The sequence below is a fragment of the Leptodactylus fuscus genome, chromosome 2 (assembly GCF_031893055.1).
Source record: "Leptodactylus fuscus isolate aLepFus1 chromosome 2, aLepFus1.hap2, whole genome shotgun sequence".
Taxonomy (NCBI): domain Eukaryota; kingdom Metazoa; phylum Chordata; class Amphibia; order Anura; family Leptodactylidae; genus Leptodactylus; species Leptodactylus fuscus.
The window spans coordinates 258,514,874-258,537,024 of NC_134266.1; the positions used below are offsets into that span (position 1 = coordinate 258,514,874).

Below are 22,151 nucleotides of genomic sequence, written 5' to 3' on the forward strand. Positions count from 1 at the left end.
AGACCCTGAAGTCTGAGGGCCGCGGCGACCGGAGAAATCACCTTGGTGAATACCAGTGGGGCGGATGTGATGCCGAATGGCAGAGCTGTGAATTGATAGTGCTCCCTGTGGCCGGCCATAGCGACGGCAATCCTGAGGAACTTCCTGTGGAAATGAGCAATGGGGACATGTAGATAGGCGTCCCTCAAATCGAGGGTAACCATCACCTCTCCTGGCTGAAGAAACACAGCCACGGAATCCACGGTTTCCATTCGAAATGACCTCTTCCTGATAAACCGATTGAGGTACCTCAGATCTATTATCATCCTCCAGCCCCCGGTGAACTTGGGGACCAGAAAGACAGGGGAGTAGACTCCCAGACCGAGGTCTGAGGCTGGTACCTTCTCCAGGGCGCCCTTGGTAACATATTCGGCAACCAAGGCTTCTAGACTGGCCTGCTGAGAAGGTGGAAGAGTTTGGGTGGAAACGAACCGATCTGGAGGTGGAAGATGAAAGTCGATGTGATACCCGTGTTGTATGATCTTCAACACCCATGGGTCTTGGATATGGGTGAACCATGCTCTGGAAAAGGAGGAAAGACGTCCTCCCAGGAAGGGGGGCCACAGGGAGCTGCCCCACGTCAAAACTCAGGCTTCCTCTTGGTGTCCTCCTTGGAAGCGCCACGACCAGCTCCCCTAGGGCGATATCTAAAACGCCGTTGTTGGGAAGGGCGTCTATAATTAGAGGAAGAACCTCTGCCTCTAGAGGGAGCACGTCTGCCCCTGGATGCTTGAGGTAGGGACCTTCCCCTACCTTCAGCTAATCCCTCCATAATGGCGTCTAAGCTTTGGCCAGACACCCTTCCCGGCTCAAAGGGGAGAGCACAGAGTGCTGCTTTAGACGCAAAATCTGCCCGCCAAGGCTTTAGCCAAAGGGGTCTACGGGCCGCAGTAGACAACGCCATAGATTTGGCGGAGATTTTTAATTGATGGCAGGAGGATTCCGCCAAATAATCTGCAGCCCTATGAACTCTTTTCATAGAGGCCAGAATCTCATCTCTGTCTACGCCCAAGTCTATATCCCGCTCCAAGGCGGCTAAGCGGTTGCGCAAAAAGTCACCAACCATAGAGGAGGCTATGGCCACAGAGGCTTGCGCGGAGGAAGCTGAGTAGACCTTCTTCAGAACGGAGTCCGCCCTACGATCCAGAGGGTCCTGAAGATTTGAACCATCTTCCAAGGGCACCAGGGTTCTGCGGGACAGCTTTGCTACGGCCAAATCCACCTTCGGGGGAGGCCCCCAGGAATCCCACTGGGTAGTGTTAATAGGAAACAAACTCTTGAAGATCCTGGAAAGCGAATGTCCTTTCTCTGGCTGTTTCCACTGCTGCGCCATAAGGTCGGTCAGCGTGGCGTCCGCATGGAAGGCAATATGTCCCCCAGAGGCAGACGTGGAGGCTTCCCCGTCAACATCTCGGCCCACTGTAGACCGGATGGACTTCAGCAGCCTGCCCGTTTGTTCATAATGGAACGCAGTTCTGCTGGAATAACTAAGTCGTCCTCGGAGGAATCATCCTCTGCCACCCGCAGGTGTTACAAGGGGGGGGGGGGGGGGGAGACGAGGAACGGAGCTCAGAGCATGGTCTCCTGGTGAGCTGAGACAAGGTGCAATGGATCCCTTTGAGGGAATCATCCTGCAAAACAAAAAGGAGAGTACAAGCAAGGGAAAAACTATTTACCCAAGCGATGCCCAAACTCACCATCTCCTTGACCCAGGCCATCATATCTCTGGGAGAGGGCTCCACAGGTGGAGGACCTCTGCACCCGCGACAACGGGCCCACTCATAGCCTGAAAATAGGCAAATTATAGGACCAGTAGTACCCCGCAGGGCACAACCTTTCAAGCCGCTACCTACCATCAGGGAGCGGTGTGTCGCAATCGAAGCAGGAAAGATGTTTCCTCTTGGAAGAGGTTTTCCTCCTACCATCCCCAGGAGGGGTAGTAGAGGATGACATATCCTACAGAGAGAGATAATAGACCATGCAACACTGTCACCATGACATCATACCAGCTTTTAAAAAAAGGGTAAATCTTACCAGGTCCTGTAGACCGGACAGCGAGGTGACTTGGCGCCCAACGTGCGACTCGAACCCACGACCTTGAGATTAAGAGTCTCATGCTCTACCGACTGAGCTAGCCGGGCTGGCGCTGTGAACAGGATCTGAACCTGTGCGGGGAGACCCCATTGGATTTCGAGTCCAAAACCTTAACCACTCGGCCATCACAGCCGGTTCCCAATAAAGTTTGCAAACTGGAAAAGAGTTCAAGATCAATGAACACCACAATCGCACGCCTTCAGCAGATACTGCAGGAAGGTCTCTGACACCAGGCCAGCCAGCCTCTTAATTCTGGCCGGCTGGAAGTGGGCGGAGCCACAATCAAAGCAGGTGAGGCAACCTGCCCAGACAACTAACCCTGTAATCAGGGGTCTGCAAAGATATACATTCCCCCCCACCAAGAGGCCCTTAACACGGGCACTTACCCCCACATCTCCCCGTCTTTTCCGGCCTTTAATAAGGCCTGAATCTTCCCTGAGTGAGCGGCCGCCAGCGCCAGGCCGTTGCCATGGCGCTATGATACTTCCGGCGAAACCGGAAGTGCGCGCTTACAGCGGCCGGCGGGGAAAGGATACACAACAGTGTGGTTCCACCCGCCGGCAGTCCGTGCGGCCACCAGAGGCGGCATGCGGAGTCCCCGGACTCTCACCAAAATGTCAGGTAAGTCACAAGGAGCAGGGGAAGCGGAGGAGAGGGGGGGCAGGGGGGATAGAGGGGGGTAGCCACACATGGCTAACAAGCACCTTCTCCCCGCAGGGCACAGAAGGTGACAAGAAGAAAACAACCGCTCAGGAGGTGAGTGATCCTGCTGAGCTTCTCAAAGAGGACACAAGTCCTCCCACCTGTCCTCTGTCCACACAGGACAGAAAAAAACACGCAGAGGGGAGGTTCTTGTGCCCTCTTATAGGGCCTGCCACGCATTTGATTGGCTAATTAAATATCCGCCTGTCCTACCAGCACACAGGGGCAGAAATACCCCACATTGTGCCGCTGTTGAGGACGACAGGGAACCATTTTTTATACCTAGCTTCCCTCGTAGCCAGTGGCACATAACTTGGGACCTAGCAGACTTAGAATGGGCAAGGTGAGTTTTAAACATTTGGGTCTCGAAGCATGTTAGGCTGCATTCACACTGAGTAACGCTGGCGTTTTTTGTGCTTATTTTGGCACGTAGCGCCGCGTTAACGCCGCGTTTGCGCCGCACAACGCCACCGCAAAATAACGCTGCGCAAACGCGGCGTTAACGCGGCGCTACGTGCCAAAATAAGCACAAAAAACGCCAGCGTTACTCAGTGTGAATGCAGCCTGAGAGTCCTAGGTAGAGTTATAGTGCACCATACAGAGCTGTAAGGGGTTAACAGGGATCTATTGTTGTGGGACAGGGTCCATGTACGAGATCGGATATATTTATAGCTAGCCTGCAGAATGGCTAAAGCAAGGTCTTGGTCCTTAAATAGCTATACATGTCTTCATTCGAATTTGGTTATATTGGTTTGGAAAAGGTGGAGTCACAGTAAAAGGCCAAGTCCCTGACGTCTAAACCTAACAATGACCTTTGTCAACCTGGTATTAAGTTATAACCGCTATGGTACTTATTTCTGTGTTTTCCCACAAAAGCTGTAAGAATCTCACACATTTCCAACTGTACATACAATATAACAATACCTGCATTCAATAGCAGACAATGGGAGTCCCTGTTGCTAAAAATATTCAAAAAACCCCATACAATACACTTACTTCTATAACAACCCAATCAAACACACCTGACCTTACAGCTCACTTCCTCTTCCTTTATTTCCACTTTATTAATAGTAGTCTATGAATACCGCAAAGGGCAAAACCTTCTACACGTGCAGATAGGGAATAGATAGTAATAGTAATAGAGCTGAGCATGTCAGACGGTATAGCATAGGCTAATAATACAATAGGGCTGTCCATTGGACTCTAGGTAAGTTATCTCATCTCCCACTGGATCAAACATTTGCCATTGGCAATAGAACAGAACTTGGTTGTTTAGTTGGGTAACCAATGGTGGTCAGGATCAATTCTGAATTGCAGGGCAGGATCATGATTGGGCAGGTCTAGCAATAATTATAATATATATATACTCGTATATACTCGAGTATAATCCGAATTTTTCAGCACAGTTTTTGTGCTGAAAAAGCCCCCCTTGGCTTATACTCGAGTAAAGCAAAAAAAAAAAAAAAAAAATTTTTTTTTTTTAGGAGGGGGGGGGGGGGTGTCTATGACCAGCCACAATATCAATGTGTAGAATCTCCCATAAAATAGTGCAAAAAAAAAAGATTTCAAAGAAATAAAAAAATAAAAGTTGTAAATCCCTCCTTTCCCTAGAATTCATATAAAAGTAGGAAATGACTGTGACACACAAACACATCAGGTATCCCTGTGTCTGACAGTGCCCAGTCTACTGAGTATAGGGGATCTGCAGTGCTCCTGTTCCATCAGGAAGGGGTTAATAGGAGCACTGCCGATCCCCTATATTCAGCCAGAGTGAATTCCAAGTGGGGGAAGAAAAAACAGTCCTCAAGCTCAGGGAAGGGGCAGACAGACAACCAAAACACCCCCTCCCCTTCCCCAGCACCTACTGCACCCAAAAACTACGACCATTTTAATTTTTGAAATTTTCCAGTAGCTGCTGCATTCCCCCCCTCGGCTTATACTCGAGTCAATAAGTTTTCCCAGTTTTTTATGGTAAAATTAGGGGCCTCAGCTTATATTCGGGTCGGCTTATACTCGAGTATATATGGTAATATAAGCCTAATGCAATCCCACTAATATTATAAAAGTGAAAGTTTGTGGGTTTGGATGTTTGTTCCTCAATCACGGCCACATGCCCAAACGGATTTGCCTGCAATTTGAAAGCCTTATTTTATTTTTTATTTTTTTACACTTTATGCCCCCCATGAGGTCATAATAGTCCTTTGGGGGGCTTTTTAACATTACTTTTTTTGTTGGTTTACCCTAGCCCCAGTTACAGGAGAAAAACAGTCTCCTTGCACTTTGTACAAAGCTCATTTGCTCTATAACTGAGTCTTTCAGAAACCGAATAATACATGACATACAGTCCTATGAAAAAGTTTGGGCACCCCTATTAATTTTAATCATTTTTAGTTCTAAATATTTTGGTGTTTGCAACAGCCATTTCAGTTTGATATATCTAATAACTGATGGACACAGTAATATTTCAGGATTGAAATGAGGTTTATTGTACTAACAGAAAATGCGCAATATGCATTAAACCAAAATTTGACCGGTGCAAAAGTATGGGCACCTCAACAGAAAAGTGACATTAATATTTAGTACATCCTCCTTTTGCAAAGATAACAGCCTCTAGTCGCTTCCTGTAGCTTTTAATCAGTTCCTGGATCCTGGATAAAGGTATTTTGGACAAACAATTCAAGTTCAGTTAAGTTAGATGGTCGCCGAGCATGGACAGCCCGCTTCAAATCATCCCACAGATGTTCAATGTTATTCAGGTCTGGGGACTGGGATGGCCATTCCAGAACATTGTAATTGTTCCTCTGCATGAATGCCTGAGGATTTGGAGCGGTGTTTTGGATCATTGTCTTGCTGAAATATCCATCCCCGGCGTAACTTCAACTTCGTCACTGATTCTTGAACATTATTCTCAAGAATCTGCTGATACTGAGTGGAATCCATGCGACCGTCAACTTTAACAAGATTCCCGATACCGGCATTGGCCACACAGCCCCAAAGCATGATGGAACCTCCACCAAATTTTACAGTGGGTAGCATGTGTTTTTCTTGGAATGCTGTTTCTTTTTGGACGCCATGCATAACGCCTTTTTTTTATAACCAAACAACTCAATTTTTGTTTCCAAAATGAAGCTGCCTTGTCCAAATGTGCTTTTTCATACCTCAGGCAACTCTATTTGTGGCGTACGTGCAGAAACGGCTTCTTTCTCATCACTCTCCCATACAGCTTCTATTTGTGCAAAGTGCGCTGTATAGTTGACCGATGCACAGTGACACCATCTGCAGCAAGATGATGCTGCAGCTCTTTGGAGGTGGTCTGTGGATTGTCCTTGACTGTTCTCACCATTCTTCTTCTCTGCCTTTCTGATATTTTTCTTGGCCTGCCACTTCTGGGCTTAACAAGAACTGTCCCTGTGGTCTTCCATTTCCTTACTATGTTCCTCACAGTGGAAACTGACAGGTTAAATCTCTGAGACAGCTTTTTGTATCCTTCCGCTGAACAACTATGTTGAACAATCTTTGTTTTCAGATCATTTGAGAGTTGTTTTGAGTAGCCCATGATGCCACTCTTCAGAGGAGATTCAAATAGTAGAACAACTTGCAATTGGCCACCTTAAATACCTTTTCTCATGATTGGATACACCTGGCTATGAAGTTCAAAGCTCACTGAGGTTACAAAACCAATTTTGTGCTTCAGTAAGTCAGTAAAAAGTAGTTAGGAGTATTCAAATCAATAAAATGATAAGGATGCCCATACTTTTGCACCGGTCAAATTTTGGTTTAATGCATATTGCGCATTTTCTGTTAGTACAATAAACCTCATTTCAATCCTGAAATATTACTGTGTCCATCAGTTATTAGATATATCAAACTGAAATGGCTGTTGCAAACACCAAAATATTTAGAACTAAAAATGATTAAGATTAATAGGGGTGCCCAAACTTTTTCATAGGACTGTATAAAGAGAAGTACTGATGTGAATAAAGTACTTTGATTGTAATAGATGATGTTGCACCATTCTAATCCCAGAGATAACGATCTCGGTCTATCATTCGACTTTCCATTCTGCTAATAATCGAATTCTTACATCCTCCATAATCCAAACCTCCCACTTACATCTTCAAGACTTCTCTTGAGGTGCACTAGTTCTCTGAAATGCACTACCCTAGATCCTTAGATTAATTCCCAATATCCAAAGTTTCAAGTGAGCCGTAAAGTGAAATCTTTTTAGGTACACCTATTAGGTTTCTTAAGATAATTCTTCTCATTTAAGCCCCTTTGTTCAGTTTTCCCCGGAATCTGATACTTTTTTGTAATATTAACCCTACACTCCCCATCATTGAATGCACATTACATTTATACAACGGCAGATTCAAGCTGGTGACTGGTCCATGCTGGGCCATTGTACAGGCTCCAACACACTTGGAAACCTATCATAGAACCAGTCATTTAAGTTCCCATATTAGTACCCAGACAAGGTAGCAGGTTATTCCCAGTATATTAAATGACATATGGGCCCTGTATAGAATTTGCATTAGTTTCTTGTAATACCTGCCATAGTGTCTATATAATAAACTCCACAATACAATGACACCAACAAGAAGGAAGAGCCATAAGGTTATCCAGGAAGTAGCAAATGATCAATTTATCGAGCACCGAGCTCCAATCTGTGACATGTAGGGAGGACCTAAAACCTAGGTTGAAAGCAAAGATTTTTAGCCACATGGAACCTAAAAAAATTGGATAAGGTGGTGTGAGCTGATTGTTCAATGTGTTTTGTTTGTCCACGTGCAACTTGTCGAAAACTGAGAGGGACAGAATCCTTGAATGGAGAGACCTCAGTTTATCGCTCCGGCAGATAGCTACATGCCTAGGCTACACTGTCAGCACTGACAAACTGGAATCACAGCAAGAGGTGTAAGAATGTTGCATAGTGATTGAAGTTGGAAGTCACATCCCAAGCCTAGGATGCCAAACCGCGTTGGCACAAACTACCTGAAGACTTCTGCACAACATTTTGCACGACATGCAGCTAAAATTGTTCCATTACCCTCATGCAACTGCAATAAAGGCTGGAATGCAGGTCTATCCTTTTTAGTGACAAGTCCTTTTATTGTCTTGGACACAATGATAGTCTGAGGTTGGTCTGAACACCATATGAACTACACCATGACAAGGCCTTCAGAACGAAATGTCACACTGGTCCTACTCCCAGGATTATGGTGTTTGGTACAGTAGTTGGAACCCCCTAGTTTTCAATTTATGGTAGACTGACAGATCGGCAGATGTAAATTCAAGAATTTTCCTAAATATACTGTTTTAGCAATGCTGCTTTGATTGCCTGATATGTGAAATTATTCCTCCCATTGTTTACACATCCTTGTCAAGGCTCCTGGCCTCTATCTGATCTTAGGTAATGTGACTTACTCAATGCTCCCTGGAGATGTTATTTACTATGCAGTCAATCAGTTCAGCTAATTGCAGTTTGCTGATAAAGGCTCAGACAGTGTGTTATCTCTCTGTGTACACACAAAGACACAAGTCCGTTTCTTCATGTAAGTTATTTTCCCCTCCATACATTTACTCTGCATATTATTTAATCTATCTGCATTTATATCAGATTTCTAGTAATTATAATAAATAATTTCTTATAGTAAAGGCAATGTCTATATCTAGTGAGTTACTTCATATTGTTCAGTCCATCAAACAGTCAAAGCTGTGTCCCACCAGCTTGCTGAAGAATACAGGAAGCAAGAAGAAGAGAAAGCAGGCAAACCGCTAAGTGAGGGAGATGGGAAAACCCAATGTAGAACACTGGCTGCTTAAGGTGTTAATCCTTGATGAGTTTTTCATATTTTCTATCTCCACTTTCCAAAATTCATAACTTTCTATTTTTCAATTGACAAAAAGGGAGGAGATGACAAAATTCCAATAATTTGTGCATTGCAGAATTGTTATTTTTACAGCTTTCACTGGGATATAGAACAATATTTTTGCATAAACCAGACTTAAACAAACATTTTAGATATTGCCATTTGCATATATTTTATTTTCTTTACATGACATACCCGCACATATATATACATCCTGGTGCATACAACTAAATATGGCGTCCGAACACACTAGTTGTTGGGTCTGTCCTGTTTCACATTGCAGGAACCAGGAAACATTATCTGTTATTATACTGTAGATGGATCTGATCACGGACATTTAACCACTCAGATGTCGCTGTCAAATGAAACTACAGCATCCGGTTGCATTCTCTTTCCCTATCACGTTTGGTAATGGGGCAGCCCCACTTTTTTTCCTTCTTCCCAGTACGTTATACCAAAGAATGGTACCATTTTAAAGTACAACTTGTCATGCAAAAATCAAGCCCTCATATAACTATGCAATTGGAAAATGAAAAAGTAATGACTTTGGAATGTAGCAAGTAAAAAAATGAAAACACAAAAATGAAAAATGTCTGTCACGTAAGGGTTAAAATAAAACATGTGTTTTATGGGGGGGGGGGTTAAAGCTTTTTATTTATTTTTTTGTAACTTTTTTCCTGTTCCACAAGGGGACTTGAACCTAGGATCTGCTGATCCCCAGTGCAATGTACTGCAATATATTGTATTACTAGCATGTGCCCGCGACTTTGTCTGCGGGTTGGGTGTGGCGCTGAACCACGGTTATGTAGCGAATTCATGTTGGTTATGATGCGCCGCAGCCTTCACACCCCTGGCCCCCCTCCCCCCCCCCCAGCAGCCTGGCTTCTTACCGTGGGGCCTCGGCCCCCCCTCCTCCGCACACTTGGCCCTTCCCCCGCACACCCTCCTGCGCCCATGCCCTTCCTCCCATGCGGCGCACCTGCAGCCACCACTCACCGAAGAGGTGGAGGCAAGCTACGTAAGGCATGGCTGCACCAGTACCCGGCATGTGCGGTTCTTTCCCCAGCCTGTGTTTCTCCGGCCGTAACCTAACCAGGCTCGTGCAGCCCTCTGCCGAACGTGTGTTCGTGCAGCCGCGACCTAAGCCGGCATTAGGCCCCGCACAACCAGGCGGCATGGCAGCATCGCTCCAGAGCTGCGAGCAGCCGTCATGTTTTCCAGTGCGCACCTGGTCAATCATCCCGCCCACACAAAGCCGTAACATATCGGGTCGCTCTGCTTCCTCTTGGGCCTGCTCACAGACTGCCGTGAACCAATTGGAGCCTGGCTGAAAGACCTGCGATGACGTCATCTCAGGTCCTGCAGTGGAGCCGGAGCCAATTTCGCCAGTCGCGGTCGAGATATTGGGGGAGTGTGTGAATTATGAAGTAGCCTATGTTTCTTTCCTGGTGAATATCTAGGAATATGTGAAATCTCAGCAAAATCCGTTCAGCCGTTTGTCTTGGATTGAGGAACAAAAATCCAAACACACAAACATACAAACATATTAGTAGGATAGTACATTGCTCATGTGTAATAGGGAGAGGCAGGAGGCTTCCATGGACATCCCTTGGACCCCATGATCTTATCCGTATATGGAAGGGTGGACAATCTTGCCCCTGACCACCCAAATACCGTGACTACTATTGATCATAGCATCTAGGGGGTTAAGCCACTGGAGTATAATAAAGCCAAGACCCAAAAATCATGCCACAGGCGCATGAAATGTAATGTGATGTAATAGTAAAGCACCGAGAGGGAAGGAGTTAATAACCCTAAAGATAGCATGCCAAGGCGTGTATTGCTGCAAGTGGCGCTCATACTCAATACTAAATAAATCAAGATGTTTGGAATATTTTGTTACCATTTCTATCATTAGCATATCATTAACATATCTATCCATTCTGTGATTTCCAGAATTCCAAGATTTTGTCTTCTTGGTGTTGCAATTTCAATATTGAGGAGTAAAGTCCCACTGACAAAACGCACATCTATGGCTCTAGTGCTGACCACAGAGCTCAGATCGCTTCTGCTGACACGTCCCATCCTGGCCTGAGGTTACAATGTCACAAGGAAGAATTTCATGAGAAGCTTTTACAGTAAAGTACAGTACAGTATTTCCCTATAGCATTCTGTAGACGTGGCTGCCATACAATTGTGTCACATCCTGGAACTATGTCATTACTGTGTAAATATTGTAGTATACCTGGCGCAATATCACGTTGCAGAATGGACTGGAATATCAACTTCTTGGACTCTTCCTTTTCTCTCTATTCATAATTTTTTTTTGTAAAATTTTTTTCTTTTGTAATTTTTCGGCCAGACATCAGATCTGAAAAGCCCAATGACCAAGATCATCTGACTGGTGCTGTCACCCTGAGCAGATTTTGCCTATCCAAATCTGTTCAGCTATTCCAAGGATATAAGTCCTTTTACTGTTGATAATTAGGGTCATGGGCAAAACATGGGCAAACTAAAATGGCCGCCACATTATGCTCTGAGGTCAAGAGATGTCAGCCCAGAGAAGGTGAAATATAAAAAAAAAAAAAAAAAAAAACTTGCTAGTCTTCAGTAGTTGATACCTTTTTGATGGCTAACTCATAATGACGACAGATTACAACGTTTCGGAACCTCTCGGGTCCTTTCTCAAGTAAATTTAAAAACCATTTCTGAAGGAGCAGATTTATGTACAAAAGGACGCAGAGGGATAGAATTCCAGGAGGAAGGGGGGGAAGAGGGTTATTAGTAATTGGTACAAACAATGTAAACACTTACAGGTTCTTATCAGTTCTCAGGGTCTCAGGTCAGTGATTTCTGTAAGATGCCATAAACCCATGTGACAGATTTAACCCCTTCTCCAGTGTTTAAAGCAGGGTCATAAGTTTATACTCATAAATCTGTCGCTCTTTCTTTGATTTAAAATTCCCTCTTAAAATCAAAACTTTCATGTGATCGGTGATGTTATGATCCTCATTGCAGAAATGTTTTGATACGGGAAGGTCCATTCTTCGTTCTCTAATTGTATGGCGATGTGAATTCATACGCATTCTATGCTGCTGTCCGGTCTCTCCAACATACAGATTATCAGTGGAACATTTGGTGCACATTATTAAATACACTACATTAGGTGTGTTACAGGTGAAGGTACCTCGGATTTTATATTCCATGTTAGAGTTTGGTATCTCTATCCTGTCAGTGGTCAGTATGTGAGGGCATGTTTTGCACCTTTTCTGTCTGCATGGAAATGTTCCTGGTGCTGCTCTGGTGCTTTCCTCCGGTGGTGGTCCCGTCCAAGCCCGGCCCCAGTGATGTCTCATGTTCTTTGTCTTGGTTACTGATTGGGTCAGTGGTCACGTGATCGCTGAGGCCAATCAATGGAGTAAGGAAAGGTACGGTACGTCACAATATGGTGGGGACTTCTGCCAGAAAAAAACACCAGAGTAGCAGGATCGGACTATGTTTGTTTGTGTTTCCACCTTCCCCGTCCTCATATTAAAGAAGTGGTTATCCCAGACAACCTCTTTAATAAATTCCCCTTCCTCTCCATAGAAGTTATATGGCTAATAGACTTCCTTGTATCAAGTTCCCCTGTACAGTTCTTAAAAATGGGTTTCCCAAACCAGACAGGTAACCCCACTGAAAATCCCTGGTGTTCCCATCCGAGTATATAGCTCGATACTACCAGTACTTCACACCTTTTTGTTAGTTTTTATTCTTCGTCATCCAAATAACTGAGTACTGACGAATGAGCCAGAAATAATCGCAGCGATCACTTTTGTGTTTATGGGTGTGTTTTATGTACACTGGAGTGCTGGGGCAAATGGTCTCTTTGTCTATATGACTTGGTCTCGGCCCAATCTAAATAGTAAAACAATATACGCTATACCTATCAATGCAATGAGTTGTTACATGGCGGACTTGACCCTGCATGTCTCTAGTTGGTAATGTCCTGTAATAATGTGCTGAACACAGGGAATCTGCCGCAAAATGAATCAAATGCTTGGTCCTGCATGAGGTCAGGAGCCTTGGCTTGTGTGGTTCTTGGGCTCTTACATAGCAAAGCAATTCACATTATAGAGTCACATGGAAACAAACTCCGAATTCCTCTGTATGGTCCCGTTAAGCTTGGAGTAAGTCCCTCTTTTTCACCACGAGGTCTTATTTGTATTCCTTACCCAGGATCCTTAGCAGGGCGTGAATGGTCTAATACACCCTGTACCAGTCTCTCCCTAATAGGAGACATTACCCCTCCGGACTATGGTGCCTTTAATAAGCATAATTTTCACTTTCTGAAGTAATGTAATTTTGTTTCTTATCCCTCTACTTTGACATCAGTGTGTACATGCCACCCAACTTTTAAAGGACAGAAAGAGGGACAGGCTGTGCGTTGCGTACAGTGCTCCGCAGAAAATTTAGCTCCACCCACTTCTACATTGACTTCGCCCATTCCCATACCTCCCAACTTTTGAAGAACGGAAAGAGGGACAAAATGTGGCAAATTTAGCTCCACCCACTTTTATGTTGACCCCGCCCACCCTCATTCATTTTCCATGTGCCCCCACACAGTATAATCCTCCTACAGTCACCAGTAAATAATATGTCCCCTTCATCTCTCCCCCAGTTTCATGCCCCCCCATCTCTGTCCCAAGTTTCATGTCCCCCCTCCATCTCTGCCAGAGTTTCATGCCCCCTATCTCTGCCCTCAGTTTCATGTCCCCCCATCTCTGCCCTCAGTTTCATGTCCCATCTTTGTCCCCAGTTTCATGTCCCCCTATCTCTGCCCCAGATTCATGTCCCCCATCTCTGCCCCCAGAATCATGTCCCCTCCATCTCTGCCCCCAGATTCATGTGCCCCCATCTCTGCCTTCAGTTTCATGTCCCCCCATCTTTGTCCCCAGTTTCATGTCCCCCTATCTCTGCCCCCAGATTCATGCCCCCCTATCTCTGCCCCCAGATTCATGTCCCCCCCATCTCTGCCCCCAGATTCATATCCCCCCATCTCTGACCCCAGAATCATGTCCCCCATCTCTGCCCCCAGATTCAAGTCCCTCCATCTCTGTCCCCAGAATCATGTCCCCCCATCTCTGCCCCCAGATTCATCTCCCCTCCATCTCTGCCCCCAGATACATGTACCCCAATCTCAGCACAGTTTCATGCCATCCCCCCCCTGTCATCTGCCCCCAATCGGGAAATCGGGATGGTTGAGAGGTATGCATTCCTATCCCTTTCTCTTAGTGCCCAAACAAAGTATAATGCTCCTATAGTCACCCTAACATAATATGCCCCCACATTATAATGTTTCCCTCCAATTGCCCCATTTGTAAAGTCCCTCTTCTGATGCCCCAACTTAAACTGGGGGTAACGTGAGGGCGACATTAAACTGGGGCAGATGGAGGGGCACATTAAACTATGGGGCAGCTGGAGGGTGACATTAAAGTGGGGGCAACTAGAGCGAGACATTGATGTCCCTCTCCAGCTGTTGGCAGTTTAATGTCCTCCTCTAGTTGCCCCCAGTTTAATTCCCCCCCTCGAGTTTCTCCCAGATTAATGTCCCCCTCTATCTGCCCCCCAGTATTGTGTCTCTCTCCATCTACCCCCACAGTTTAATGTCCCTCTTCATCTGTCCCCAGTTTAATGTCAGTGTTATTGTGTATAACACTACTAACTGAGCTTCTGTAATAGATGTATTTATAATACACTGGTTAAAATCCATAGATTTACATATTCTTATACTATTTTCTACATAGTTTATTTCTTCTTTTATATGTTGATCCTTTTAAGGATTAATAGCTTGTAAGTTGATTATTTTATTTAGTCATTTCCTGCTTTAGATACTATATAATGATGACTGTAATACATGTGTACCTGAAGAAGTACCTGGCTTTGTTCTATTCATTGCTGTGTGTATTATCCCTGTACTGTGACATCACTGTGTGTATTATCTCTGTACTGTGACATCACTGTGTGTATTATCTCTGTACTGTGACATCACTGTGTGTATTATCCCTGTACTGTGACATCACTGTGTGTATTATCTCTGTACTGTGACATCACTGCGTGTATTATCTCTGTACTGTGACATCACTGTGTGTATTATCCTGTACTGTGACATCACTGTGTGTATTATCCCTATACTGTGACATCACTGTGTGTATTATCTCTGTACTGTGACATCACTGTGTGTATTATCCTGTACTGTGACACCACTGTGTGTATTATCTCTGTACTGTGACATCACTGTGTGTATTATCTCTGTACTGTGACATCACTGTGTGTATTATCTCTGTACTGTGACATCACTGTGTGTATTATCCCTGTACTGTGACATCACTGTGTGTATTATCTCTGTACTGTGACATCACTGTGTGTATTATCCCCATACTGTGACGTCACTGTGTGTATTATCTCTGTACTGTGACATCACTGTGTGTATTATCTCTGTACTGTGACATCACTGTGTGTATTATCTCCGTACTGTGACATCACTGTGTGTATTATCTCTGTACTGTGACATCACTGTGTGTATTATCCTGTACTGTGACATCACTGTGTGTATTATCTCTGTACTGTGACATCACTGTGTGTATTATCCCTGTACTGTGACATCACTGTGTGTATTATCCCCGTACTGTGACATCACTGTGTGTATTATCCCCGTACTGTGACATCACTGTGTGTATTATCCCTGTACTGTGACATCACTGTGTGTATTATCCTGTACTGTGACATCACTGTGTGTATTATCCTGTACTGTGACATCACTGTGTGTATTATCTCTGTACTGTGACATCACTGTGTGTATTATCCTGTACTGTGACATCACTGTGTGTATTATCTCTGTACTGTGACATCACTGTGTGTATTATCCTGTACTGTGACATCACTGTGTGTATTATCCCTGTACTGTGACATCACTGTATTATCTCTGTACTGTGACATCACTGTGTATATGGTATATATTATATATCATATTAATATGGCACGGAGGACATTTTACATCTAGACTCATGTAGGAAGTCCAAGGGACGAAGCTTATCAGTACAAGGAATCTCACGAGGCTAGGACTGATACAATAGATTCAGCTCAGGGAGCTGTCCAGCATCACTGGAAGCTTAGTGAGAAAGCTACTGTCTGGGGCGCAGGTTAACACCCTGACAGTCAGTTAAGGGGAGTCAGAGGGCACCTGCCTAGCAGGCATTAACCACTTATTTTAGCTTAGGAGCCCCATTTTGTTCTACAGGTGTGGAATATATTTCAATTTGAGGTGCAGAATAGTTAAAGGGGATTTTCAGTTTAAATCCAATGTTATTGTTTGTGTAATCAAAAGTTGTACAATTTTCCAATATACTTTCTGTATCAATTCTTCACAACCCTCTGACTACATCTCAGACGGGTGTAACTACCGTAGAGGCAGCGGAGGCGGCTGCCACAGGGCCCGGGCCATTAGGGGGCCTGGTGACAGCCGCTACCGCTGCAGTTTTTTTTTTTTTTTTTTAATAGGCCGTTACGGGCTGGGCCGGGATCGGTAAGTGACACCGCGGGCCCCACAAATACTATCATTATACTTGGGGGTCTACAAAGACCCCTGAGTATAATGATCGGAGGCCCGGGAGAGGTAAGGGAACGTAACAAACAGTGTTACTTACCTCTCCACGATCCTGCCAGACCTCCTCCCTGACGTCCTTTCTGACGTCTCTGACGTCACATGAACCCGGCCTGCGTCCCGGGTCATGTGACGTCTGACGTCATTTCAGATGGACGGCAGCGGAGAAGACAGCGTAGGAGCCGGGGAAAGGTAAGAAACAGTAATTTTTTAATGGTTTTATTCCCCTGGGTCTCTGATTATTATACTCTGGGGTCTGAAAAGACTCCAGAGTATAATAATTGTTTATGGGTTTCCACTATGGGACATAATACTGTGTGCAGGGGACACTATTGGGGATAATACTGTGTGCAGGGACCACTATGGGGGGATAATATTGTGTGCAGGGGCCACTATGGGACATAATACTGTGTGCAGGGGCCACTATGGGACATAATACTGTGTGCAGGGGCCACTATGGGGAGATAATACTGTGTGGAGGGGCCACTATGGGGGGATAATACTGTCTGGAGGGGCCACTATGGGGGATAATACTGTGTGCAGGGGCCACTATGGGGGAATTATACTGTGTACAGGGGCCACTATGGGACATAATACTGTGTGCAGGGGCCACTATGGGGAATAATACTGTGTGCAGGGGCCACTATGGGGGATAATACTGTGTGCAGGGGCCAATATGGGGAAAAATACTCTGTGCAGGGGCCACTAAGGGACATAATAGAGTGCAGAGGCCTTCGACGTGTCGAGGTCTTCGACGTCGGTGTCGGTTTGGGGGGGGGGGGGGGGCATGTCAAAAGTTCGCCACGGGGCCCCGCCATTCCTAGTTACGCCACTGATCTCAGAGGTGGGAATGACTGATGGCATTATGGAAGGAGTCAGAGTTATCCCTATCTTGATTGTTACCTTGATCGTATATCCAGAAACACTACCCTTCCTATACACTCCTGTGATTAGACTAGAAAAAACTACCTCAGAAACTGCGTGTGTGATTGAAACCATATACTTCACCTACACAAAACCACATGAATTTTTTTGGCCATACAACTTATGAGATTATGTCTGGTTAATAGAAATCCCCTATTTATACAACAACTACTTAATTGGAAAACTTTGTTCATGGCCAGAAGAACAATTAGAATGAGGAAACAGGGAATTCCCTGCAACGATGACAGTTCTGTGGTTCCTCTTCCTCCTCTATCAATGTTGGCTCAATATCTAACCTATCCATGGAGTCTTCTTATTTTCCCCAGCTGAAGTTTTTCTGCAGTACCCTTGCAACCATGAAAGCTCATAAGAATGGTTAAGGTCGGGGTCTTCCACAGGCACCTGAAACCCAAAAATTAAAGCCATTGCCCCATGAGTAAATAGTCCTGTTAAAAAAAAATGGTCCTGTATTTAGATATTGCAGATACATACATGTTATGGTGCCCTTTGCTGCTCTTTTGATTCCCTCTGAGTGTCCACCTAATGTGTCCAATGTCGGTGGTCACACGTGCTCAGTAGTTCAGTCCTATCCCTTAGATCCTTTTATGCGCAGGTAGTAGTGTGAATGTTACGGTTGAACAGACCAGCTGATAGAAACACATTGGGGGGAATTTACATACCCATCTGTGTTAGTCTTATGGTGTAGATTGGTGTAAATTAGAAATGAGCAAGTAGTATTCGATCGAGTAGGTATTCGATCGAATACTACGGTATTCGAAATACTCGTACTCGATCGAGTACCATTCGCTATTCGAATGGAAAAGTTTGATGCAGAACCAGCATTGATTGGCCGAATGCTATACAGTCGGCCAATCAACGCTGGTTCTTCTCCTACCTTTAGAAGTCTTCTCCGTGCAGCTTCCCCGCGGCGTCTTCCGGCTCTGAATTCACTCTGCCAGGCATCGGGCCTGGGCAGAGCCGACTGCGCATGTTCGCTTGTAGTGCGGAGGATCCAGCCCGACCCTCACTCGTGGACTTGGTAAGTATAATTTGATCGAACGTTGCCTACCCCTGAAACGAGCATTTTCCCCCCATAGACTATAATAGGATTCAATATTCGATTCGAGTAGTCGAATATTGAGGGGCTACTCGAAACGAATATCGAACCTCGAACATTTTACTGTTTGCTCATCTCTAGTGTAAATGTGGTGCATTTTTGTTGCGCCAAAGATGTGTTCCCAGCTTTTTATGAAAAGTGGCGGAGTGGGCCGAAGTAAGGACACTATGGTAAATAAATTTAACTACAAGGCACCAACCACATGTTGCAGAAAAGCTAGGTCTGGGCGATGAATCAAAAAATAGCCAAAACCAAATATCAACTTCGATAACTGATGTGTTTTTGTTGATGTCCTTTATTTCAGTTTAATAGTACAATATTTGTGAAGTTCTACCTGAAGTTTCATTCGGGCCGAAAACATCCGAACCAAAATTAATATTATTATACTCTGGGTTCTCTTCAGACCCAAGAGAATAACAGTTGTAGGCTCAGGAGTGGTGATCAAACATAAAAAACAGTGTTACTCACCTCTCTTGGGCTCGCTGCGACTCCCTACTGTCTCCGGGTCTTCCAACTGATGTCAGGGACTGCTGAGGCCTGTGATTGGGCCTCATTGGGTCACATGGGGTCGTGACACCTAAACGCTATGTGATAACTGAGGCTGAATTATAGGCCTCAGCCATCCCTGACATCAGTCAGAAGATCTGAAGACATCAGGGAGTCACCCAGGAACCTAAGGGGGCATTCACATAGAGTAACACGGCGCTGATTCTGGAACGATAACTCGCGTAAAAATCAGCGCTGCAAAACCAGAATCCCATTGAGTTCAGTGAGTTCCATTTAATGCACGTAACACATGGAATCACAACACTGGGGACTATGCAATGACAGAAGATTTACGTAGAAATGGAAATACTTCCTGTTTGTGTGTTGGCTCAAGACATTCTGTTCTTTTGGTGACTTGTGTAAGAGGTTGGATCAAGTTTTGCTACATATTTGGTTCTACATATCATCACAAGTTCACGTTCTAGAGTTTTTGTTACCTTCTTTCAGTTTTCTTCCTTATGAGCCACCAATATACCAGATTTGTACTAAACTTTGTACATTTAGTATTTGCAGAAAATTACTTCCGTATATGGAATCCCATCTAGATTATATGAGAACTTTAGAAAACAGTAAATTGCTGTGGCCATAGACACTTTTCCATTAGTTAGGCCATGTTCACACACATGAGATACAGATGACATAGTCTGTTTTTCGTGGTTTATTTACATCTATGGGACACCAGTTTTTAGGTTTCCCTCATACGCTTGAGTCTAGTCAGTGATGAGGAAAATGGCTAAAAATAGGAACTGTCTAGAGATGGGTGAATTGGCTCATACCGAGCCGAGTCTGAACTGAATATTCCAAATTACGTTTTTTTTTTACAAAGGGAGATTCATATCTTATGAACTAAAATAATCGCTGCATTATAGGTGGAAACCAAGGAAGGTGACAAAAATCAAAACACATTTATACTCACCTTCCTTTACCTCTTTTAGGTTTCCTCGAGCTTTCCTGGTGATGTTATACGCCACCACTGAAGCATGTGAATGGGTCACCAGTGGTCACATGCATAGGTCAAGTGTCATGACAATCAAAGGCCTCAGTGGTGATCAGATTATCACGAGGAGGTAAAAAAAAAAAAAAAAAAAGAAGGTACCGTATTTTCCGGACTATAAGGCGCACATAAAAACCTACGATTTCCTCAGAAATCGTAAGTGCGGCTTATAGTCCGGTGCGGCTTATATATGGATGGAAGCGGCGGCAAAGTCTACGTGCCGCTTCCATACATACATAAAAGGCACCGTAAGGGTGCATTCACACTACAGAACGCCGGCGTGTATCACAGCCGTACACGCCGGCGTTACAGCAGGGCTGCCGGACACTTCCTATTCATTTCTATGGGAGCCGGCATGCGAGCGCTCCCCATAGAAATGAATGGAAAAAAGCAGTCCATTCATTTCTATGGGGAGCGCTCGCATGCCGGCTCCCATAGAAATGAATGGGAAGTGTCCGGCAGCCCTGCTGTCACACCGGCCTGAAACAGAACGTGAAACATACCCAGCGGTGCAGGGCGGGCGGGCACGCATTCAGGCCTCCTCTTTCTCCGATGTTCCGTCCTTCTCCTCCGGTGCTCGCTGATAATGGCCGGGGCGCATGCGCAATATCATAATGCTTCTGCTATGGCTACGCATGCGCCCAGGCCATTATCAGTTAGCGAGCGGCGGAGGAGGAGGACGGAACATCGGAGGAAGAGGAGGCCTGAATGCCCGCCCACCCTGCACCGCTCGGTAAGTTTCACATTCTGTTTCAGGCTTTTATTTTAAAACGGGGGGTAGTTTAATCTAACTTTTACGGTTGGGCTCTATCAGCATGATTTTGCTGATAGAGCCCCTCTTCGCCTGCCGAGCGCTTCCAATAGAAGCGGCTGGCACGCGGGGGGTTAAGCGGCCGCTGGCAAAGTCTGCCTGCCGCCGCTTTCAATAACATATAATGCGCACCGGACTACGGCTTATAGTCCGGTGCGCCTTATATATGAACCGAGACGGACTATAAGGCGCTCATGGGCAATGCGCCTTATAGTCCAGTGCGCCTTATAGTCCATAAAATACGGTAACTGGAGGATGATTTTTTTTACTTTTAAAAAGCATTCCTTGGACCTCCACCTATTATACTCTGGGGTCTGAAGGGAACCCAACATATAATTATGCCACATTTATGTTGACTTAATCTGTCTTTTCCTTAGAGAGCTAGAAATTGAATAGATAGGTTGAAGGGAGCCCTGACAGTGTCATACACTATGTTTTATAGATAGGTTCCTAGGAGCCCTGACAGTGTTCTACACTATGTTTTATAGATAGGTTCCTAGGAGCCCTGACAGTGTTCTACACTATGTTTTATAGATAGGTTCCTAGGAGCCCTGACAGTGTTCTACACTATGTTTTATAGATAGGTTCCTAGGAGCCCTGACAGTGTTATACACTATGTTTTATAGATAGGTTACAGGAGCCCTGACAGTGTCATACACTATGTTTTATAGATAGGTTCCTAGGAGTCCTGACAGTATTCTACACTATGTTTTATAGATAGGTTCCTAGGAGCCCTGACAGTGTTCTACACTATGTTTTATAGATAGGTTCCTAGGAGCCCTGACAGTGTTCTACACTATGTTTTATAGATAGGTTCCTAGGAGCCCTGACAGTGTTATATATTATGTTTTATAGATAGGTTCCTAGGAGTCCTGACAGTGTTCTACACTATGTTTTATAGATAGGTTCCTAGGAGCCCTGACAGTGTTCTACACTATGTTTTATAGATAGGTTCATAGGAGCCCTGACAGTGTTCTATAATATGTTTTAAGCCATTTTAAGTTAATTGTACCAAACTTGTTGGACAAAAATTTCACAAAAGACAGACATGTAAATAGACCCATTGGAATGCATTAATTTTAGTGCAGATGTGCCAAACAAACAATTTTGACACTCATATTAATAAGACCTTAAAGTAGGAGCCAGATAAACTAAGACATGTACCAGGTCCTATTAGGCATGAGGTCCAACACCAATCTGGGTAAACATGTTCTTTGCTTGTCAATCCCCGAAGCCCCTTTACCTCCTTAAATGGGTTTTACAGGACTTATTAATTGATGATCTATCCCTAGAATAAGTTATAAATTGAAGATCAGTAGTGAATGAGTCAAGCTCAGTTCATATCTGCCCTCGAACCTCTGTTGGACACTATTGCATTGTCCACCAGAAATCATCGGAGGGAAAAGTCCTGC

At 44.7% G+C, this 22,151-nt stretch overlaps 1 non-coding gene across 1 annotated transcript; it reads right to left on the bottom strand.

Moving 5' to 3' along the window:
• Positions 1–2,183: 2,183 nt before the first annotated feature.
• Positions 2,184–2,265, bottom strand: TRNAS-CGA (transfer RNA serine (anticodon CGA)). The gene has a single exon. It is a non-coding gene; the product is annotated as a tRNA-Ser (tRNA).
• Positions 2,266–22,151: the final 19,886 nt, after the last annotated feature.